An 8,691-nucleotide genomic window follows, 5' to 3' on the forward strand; every position below is an offset into this window, starting at 1 on the left:
ATCGGATTTTCCAAACCTTTGTTAGCCAGTCCTGGTCAAAGAGCGATCTCTCAGAAATAACTTCATGATGAATAAAAGACAGTGTGTTCGGCTAGAGGATTACTTACTTGTTCGGCGGCGCGGTTACTGCTCAGGCCCACGTCCTGGTAGTATCCGGACACTCTATTTGAGGTCCAAAGAATGACTTGTACATCTCCTCGTGCGTCAGGCCGAGGAAACTTTGAATGGCACGCGGTCCTTCTGGGTTGGATTCCCACAAGCGAAGGGGCCGGCGTTTGCAGGGCTGGACTCGATGAACTAGCATAACTTGCACTACCACAACCAAATTAAAATCTCCCTCGAAGAGATCTTGAATGCGGCTTTGCAGTATAGGCGCGTCCTTGGCTGGACCCTAGCTCAGTCCTCTGCTAATCCATGACATCAGTTGTGGTGGGGGGCCTGAGCGGAAAGCGGGGGCAGCCACCCACTTGGCACTTCTGGGAGCCGTGATGTAAAACCACTCCCGTTGCCATAATCCGGACACCTCTGGAAAGGAACCTTTCGGCCACGGAGCTCTTGCCATCTTGCTTATTGACGCGCCTCCGCACGCTGCATGTTGCCCCTCGATCATCTTCGGCTTCACTTCAAAGGTATTGAGCCATAGACAGAAGTGAGGGGTAATGCGGAGGAAGGCCTCACACACGACAATAAATGTCGAGATGTGGAGAAAGGAGTCCGGAGCTAGATCGTGGAAATCTAGCTCGTAATAGAACATCAAACCCCTGACGAAGGGATCCAAAGTGAGGCCTAGGCCTCAGAGGAAGTGGGAGACGAACACGACGTTCTCATTGGGTTCGGGAGTGGGGACGACCTGCCCTCAAGCAGGCAGCCGATGCGAAACCTCGGCGGTCAGGTATCTGGCCCCCCTCAACTTATTGATGTCCTCTTCCGTGACGGAGGAGGGCATCCATTGGCCTTGAAGGCTGGATCCGGACATGATTGAAGATCCGAAGAACCTGACCTGGGCTTTGGGTGTTAGAACTCGAGGCGGGGGAGGGGTTCGATTGAGCACGAGAGGGAAAAAGCGAAAACCTTGTCCCTTTATAAAGAGGGTGAATATCAAGCGTCCTCTCCGTAGCCGTTTGGGACTTTCCTATAATCTAGGAGTCCTAGACACGGTTGGGTTACCCACGATCGTATTAATGAGAATCCCGTAATTGGGGGAACACGATCTCTTCTTTGACAAGACGTGTCAAGATACCGCCTCGCGTTATGTGTGGAGCTGGTTGAAGAAAAACGGTTCGAATAAGCACCGGACCATGGCATAATGTCATGTTGCCAAAACATGTCAGTAGATTAATATTTGTGTAAATTTTATTCTCTCTACGACAGTATGTGGAACTTATTTTGCAGAGACGGACACTATCCTTCTGTTCAAAATCTTCTATGAAGTATTCGGAGGTGGAACCCGCCTTGCAATGCCGAAGACAATCTGCGCGCCGGACTCGTCGTCATTGAAGCCTGGTTCAGGGGCTAGTGAGGGAGTCCTGGATTAGGGGGTGTCCGGATAGTCGGACTATAACCTTTGGCAGGACTCTTGGACTATGAAGATACAAGATTGAAGACTTCATCCCGTGTCCGGATGGGACTTTCCTTGGCGTGGAAGGCAAGCTTGGCAATATGGATATGTGGATCTCTTCCCATTTTAACCGACTCTGTGTAACCCTAGCCCTCTCCGGTGTCTATATAAACCGGAGGGTTTTAGTCCATAGGACGAACAACAATCATACCATAGGCTAGCTTCTAGGGTTTAGCCTCTGTGATCTCGTGGTAGATCTACTCTTGTACTACCCATATCATCAATATTAATCAAGCAGGACGTAGTGTTTTACCTCCATCAAGAGGGCCCGAACCTGGGTAAAACATTGTGTCCCCTGCCTCCTGTTACCATCCGGCCTAGACACACAGTTCAGGACCCCCTACCCGAGATCCGCCGGTTTTGACACCGACAATAACCTCCAGAACAGGATTACCGTACCACTCTGGTGCGGATCTCACTCTGGTTGATCTATGAGGTTCAGTAACAACTTGATCTGAAGTTTCATGATCATCATCATTAACTTCCTCACTAATTGGTGTAGGTGTCAGAGGAACCGGTTTCTGTGATGAACTACTTTCCAATAAGGGAGCAGGTATAGTTACCTCATCAAGTTCTACTTTCCTCCCACTCACTTCTTTCGAGAGAAACTCCTTCTCTAGAAAGGATCCAAATTTAGCAACAAAAGTTTTTCCTTCAAATCTGTGATAGAAGGCGTACCCAACAGTTTCCTTTGGGTGTCCTATGAAGACACATTTCTCCTATTTGGGTTTGAGCTTATCAGGTTGAAGCTTTTTCACATAAGCATCGCAGCCCCAAACTTTAAGAAACGACAACTTTGGTTTCTTGCCAAACCACAGTTCATAAGGCGTCGTCTCAACGGATTTCGATGGTGCCCTATTTAACGTGAATGCAACCGTCTCTAAAGAATAACCCCAAAACGATAGAGGTAAATCAGTAAGAGACATCATAGATCGCACCATATCTAGTAAAGTACGATTACGACGTTCGGACACACCATTGCGATGTGGTGTTCCGGGTGGCGTGAGTTGCAAAACTATTCCGCATTGTTTCAAATGAAGACCAAACTCGTAACTCAAATATTCTCCTCCATGATTAGATCGTAGAAACTTTATTTTCTTGTTATGATGATTTTCAACTTCTCTCTGAAATTCTTTGAACTTTTCAAATGTTTCAGACTTATGTTTCATTAAGTAGATATACCCATATCTGCTTAAATCATCTGTGAAGGTGAGAAAATAACGATACCCACCGCGAGCCTCAACATTCATTGGACCGCATACATCTGTATGTATGATTTCCAACAAATCTTTTGCTCGCTCCATAGTTCCGGAGAATGGCGTTTTAGTCATCTTGCCCATGAGGCACGGTTCGCAAGTACCAAGTGATTCACAATCAAGTGGTTCCAAAAGTCCATCAGTATGGAGTTTCTTCCTGCGCTTTACACCAATATGACCTAAACGATAGTACCACAAATAAGTTGCACTATCATTACCAACTCTGCATCTTTTGGCTTCAATATTATGAATATGTGTATCACTACTATCGAGATTCAACAAAAATAGACCACTCTTCAAGGGTGCATGACCATAAAAGATATTACTCATATAAATAGAACAACCATTATTCTCTGATTTAAATGAATAACCGTCTCGCATCAAACAAGATCCAGATATAATGTTCATGCTCAACGCTAGCACCAAATAACAATTATTCAGGTCTAAAACTAACCCTGAAGGTAGATGTAGAGGTAGCGCGCCGACCGCGATCACATCGACTTTGGAACCATTTCCCACGTGCACCATCACCTCGTCCTTAGCCAATCTTCGCTTAATCCATAGTCCCTGTTTCGAGTTGCAAATATTAGAAACAGAACCAGTATCAAATACGCAGGTGCTACTATGAGCATTAGTAAGGTACACATCAATAACATGTATATCACATATACCTTTGTTCACCTTGCCATCCTTCTTATCCTCCAAATACTTGGGGTAGTTCCGCTTCTAGTGACCAGTCTGTTTGCAGTAGAAGCACTCAGTTTTAGGCTTATGTCCAGACTTGGGTTTCTTCTCTTGAGCAGCAACTTGTTTGCCGTTCTTCTTGAAGTTCCCCTTCTTCTTCCCTTTACCCTTTTTGTTGAAACTAGTGGTCTTGTTGACCATCAACACTTGATGCTCCTTTTTGATTTCTACCTCCGCAGCCTTTAGCATCGCGAAGAGCTCGGGAATTGTCTTATTCATCCCTTGCATATTATAGTTCATCATGAAGCTTTTGTAGCTTGGTGGCAGTGATTGAAGAACTCTGTCAATGACACTAGCAACAGGAAGATTAACTCCCAGTTGAGTCAAGTGATTATGATACCCAGACATTTTGAGTATATGTTCACTGACAGAACTATTCTCCTCCATCTTGCAGCTATAGAACTTATTGGAGACCTCATATCTCTCAATCCAGGCATTTGCTTGAAATATTAACTTCAACTCCTGAAACATCTCATATGCTCCATGACGTTCAAAACGTCGTTGAAGTCCCGGTTCTAAGCCGTAAAGCATGGCACACTGAACTATCGAGTAGTCATCAACACGCAACTGCCAGGCATTCACAATGTCTGCAGTTGCCGGTGCAGGTGGTACACCTAGCGGTGCTTCCAGGACGTAATCCTTTTGTGCAGCAATGAGGATAATCCTCAAGTTACGGACCCAGTACGTGTAATTGCTACCGTCATATTTCAACTTTGCTTTCTCAAGGAACGCATTAAAATTTAACGGAACAACAACACGGGCCATCTATCTACAATCAACATAGACAAGCAAAATACTATCAGGTACTAAGTTCATGATAAATTTAAGTTCAATTAATCATATTACTTAAGAACGCCCACTTAGATAGACATCCCTATAATCCTCTAAGTGATCACGCGATCCAAATCAACTAAACCATGTCCGATCATCACGTGAGATGGAGTAGTTTCAATGGTGAACATCACTATGTTGATCATATCTACTATATGATTCACGCTCGACCTTTCGGTCTGAGTGTTCCAAGGCCATATCTGCATATGCTAGGCTCGTCAAATTTAACCTGAGTATTCCGCGTGTGCAACTGTTTTGCACCCGTGGTATTTGAACGTAGAGCCTATCACACCTGATCATCACGTGGTGTCTCAGCATGAAGAACTTTCGCAGTGGTGCTGTTGGGGAACGTAGTAATTTCAAAAAAATTCCTACGCACACACAAGATAATGGTGATGCATAGCAACGAGAGGGGAGAGTGTTGTCCACGTACCCTCATAGACCGAAAGCGGAAGCGTTATGAAAACGCGGTTGATGTAGTCGTACGTCTTCACGGCCCGACCAATCAAGCACCAAAACTACGGCACCTCCGAGTTCTAGCACATGTTCAGCTCGATGATGATCCCCGGACTCCGATCCAGCAAAGTGTCGGGGACGAGTTCCGTCAGCACGACGGCGTGGTGATGATCTTGATGTTCTACCGTTGCAGGGCTTCGCCTAAAGACCGCTACAATATTATCGAGGATTATGGTGGAGGGGGGCACCGCACACGGCTAAGAGAACGATCACGAAGATCAACTTCCGTGTCTAGAGGTGCCCCCCTGCCCGCGTATATAAAGGAGCAAGGGGGGAGGCCGGCCGGCCCTTGGGGCGCGCCAAGGAGGGGGGAGTCCTCCTCCTAGTAGGAGCAGGACTCCCCTTTCCTAGTCCAACTAGGAAGAGAGAAGGGAGAAGGAAAGAGAGGGAGAGGGAGAGGGAAAGAGGGGCCGCGCCCCCTCCCCTAGTCCAATTCGGACTCCTCATGGGAGGGGGCGCGCCACCTCCTGGGCTGCTGCCCTCTCTCTCCCCTCAGGCCCACTAAGGCCCAATACTTCCCCGGGGGGTTCCGGTAACCCTTCCGACACTCCGGTTTTCTCCGAAATCACCCGAAACACTTCCGGTGTCCGAATATAGCCATCCAATATATCGATCTTTATGTATCGACCATTTTGAGACTCCTCGTCATGTCCGTGATCACATCCGGGACTCCGAACAACCTTCGGTACATCAAAATATATAAACTCATAATGAAACTGTCATCATAACGTTAAGCGTGCGGACCCTACGGGTTCGAGAACAATGTAGACATGACCAAGACACGTCTCCGGTCAATAACCAATAGCGGAACCTGGATGCTCATACTGGCTCCTACATATTCTACGAAGAACTTTATCGGTCAGACCGCATAACAACATACGTTGTTCCCTTTGTCATCGGTATGTTACTTGCCCGAGATTCGATCGTCGGTATCTCAATACCTAGTTCAATCTCGTTACCGGCAAGTCTCTTTACTCATTTCGTAATACATCATCTTGCAACTAACTCATTAGTTGCATTGCTTGCAAGGCTTAAGTGATGTGCATTACCGAGAGGGCCCAGAGATACCTCTTCGACAATCGGAGTGACAAATCCTAATCTCGAAATATGCCAACCCAACATGTACCTTTGGAGACACCTGTAGAGCACCTTTATAATCACCCAGTTACGTTGTGATGTTTGGTAGCACACAAAGTGTTCCTCTGGCAAACGGAAGTTGCATAATCTCATAGTCACAGGAACATGTATAAGTCATGAAGAAAGTAATAGCAACATACTAAACGATCGGGTGCTAAGCTAATGGAATGGGTCATGTCAATCACATCATTCTCCTAATGATGTGATCCCGTTAATCAAATGACAACACATGTCTATGGTTAGGAAACATAACCATCTTCGATCAACGAGCTAGTCAAGTAGAGGCATACTAGTGACGTTTAGTTTGTCTATGTATTCACACAAGTATTATGTTTCCGGTTAATACAATTCTAGCATGAATAATAAACATTTATCATGATATAAGGAAATAAATAATAACTTTATTATTGCCTCTAGGGCATATTTCCTTCAGTCTCCCACTTGCACTAGAGTCAATAATCTAGATTACATAGTAATGATTCTAACACCCATGGAGCCTTGGTGCTGATCATGTTTTGCTCGTGGAAGAGGCTTAGTCAACGGGTCTGCTACATTCAGATCCGTATGTATCTTGCAAATTTCTATGTCTCCCACCTGGACTTGATCCTGGATGGAGTTGAAGTGTCTCCTGATGTGCTTGGTTCTCTTGTGAAATCTGGATTCCTTTGCCAAGGCAATTGCACTAGTATTGTCACAAAAGATTTTCATTGGACCCGATGCACTAGGTATGACACCTAGATCAGATATGAACTCCTTCATCCAGCCTCCTTCATTCGCTGCTTCTGAAGCAGCAATGTACTCCGCTTCACATGTAGATCCCGCCACAATGCTCTGTTTAGAACTGCTCCAACTGACAGCTCCACCGTTCAATATAAATATGTATCCGGTTTGCGATTTAGAATCGTCCGGATCAGTGTCGAAGCTTGCATCGACGTAACCATTTACGACGAGCTCTTTGTCACCTCCATAAACGAGAAACATATCCTTAGTCCTTTTCAGGTATTTCAGGATGTTCTTGACCGCTGTCCAGTGATCCACTCCTGGATTACTTTGGTACCTCCATGATAAACTTATAGCAAGGCACACATGAGAGAGCCTATGGCTGAAGCATAGGGAACATCTTTCATCTTCTCTCTATCTTCTGCAGTGGCCGGGCATTGAGTCTTACTCAACTTCACAACCTGTAACACAGGCAAGAACCCTTTATTTGCTTGATCCATTTTGAACTTCTTCAAAACTTTGTCAAGTTATGTGCTTTGTGAAAGTCCAATTAAGCGTCTTGATCTATCTCTATAGATCTTGATGCCCAATATATAAGCAGCTTCACCGAGGTCCTTCATTGAAAAACTCTTATTCAAGTATCCCTTTATGCTATCTAAAAATTCTATATCATTTCCAATCAGTAATATGACATCCACATATAATATCAGAAATGCTACAGAGCTCCCACTCACTTTCTTGTAAATACAGGCTTCCCCAAAAGTCTGTATAAAACCATATGCTTCGATCACACTATCAAAGCGTTTATTCCAACTCCGAGAGGCTTGCACCAGTCCATAAATGGATCGCTGGAGCTTGCACACTTTGTTAGCTCCCTTTGGATCAACAAAACCTTCCGGCTGCATCATACACAACTCTTCTTCCAGAAATCCATTCAGGAATGCAGTTTTGACATCCATTTGCCAAATTTCATAATCATAAAATGCGGCAATTGCTAACATGATTCGGACAGACTTAAGCATCGCTATGGGTGAGAAGGTCTCATCATAGTCAATCCCTTGAACTTGTCGAAAACCTTTTGTGACAAGTCGAGCTTTGTAGACAGTAACATTACCGTCGGCGTCAGTCTTCTTCTTGAGGATCCATTTATTCTCAATTGATTGCCGATCATTGGGCAAGTCAACCAAAGTCCACACTTTGTTCTCATACATGGATCCCATCTCAGATTTCATGGCTTCAAGCCATTTTGCGGTATCTGGGCCCACCATCGCTTCTTCATAGTTCATAGGTTCATCATGATCTAGTAGCATGACTTCCAGAATAGGATTACCATACCACTCTGGTGCGGATCTTACTCTGGTTGATCTACGAGGTTCAGTAGTAACTTGTTCTGAAGTTTCATGATCATCATCATTAGCTTCCTCACTAATTGGTGCAGGTGTCACAGAAACCGGTTTCTGTGATGTACTAGTTTCCAATAAGGGAGCAGGTACAGTTACCTCATCAAGTTCTACTTTCCTCCCACTCACTTCTTTCGAGAGAAACTCCTTATCTAGAAAGGATCCGTTCTTAGCAACAAATGTCTTGCCTTCGGATCTGTGATAGAAGGTGTACCCAACAGTCTCCTTTGGGTATCCTATGAAGACACATTTCTCCTATTTAGGTTCGAGCTTTTCAGGTTGAAGTTTTTTCACATAAGCATCGCAGCCCCAAACTTTTAGAAACGACAACTTTGGTTTCTTGCCAAACCACAGTTCATACGGCGTCGTCTCAACGGATTTTGATGGTGCCCTATTTAACGTGAATGCGGCCGTCTCTAAAGCATAACCCCAAAACGATAGCGCTAAATCTATAAGAGACATCATAGAT

The sequence above is a fragment of the Triticum aestivum genome, chromosome 3A (assembly GCF_018294505.1).
Source record: "Triticum aestivum cultivar Chinese Spring chromosome 3A, IWGSC CS RefSeq v2.1, whole genome shotgun sequence".
NCBI lineage: Eukaryota > Viridiplantae > Streptophyta > Magnoliopsida > Poales > Poaceae > Triticum > Triticum aestivum.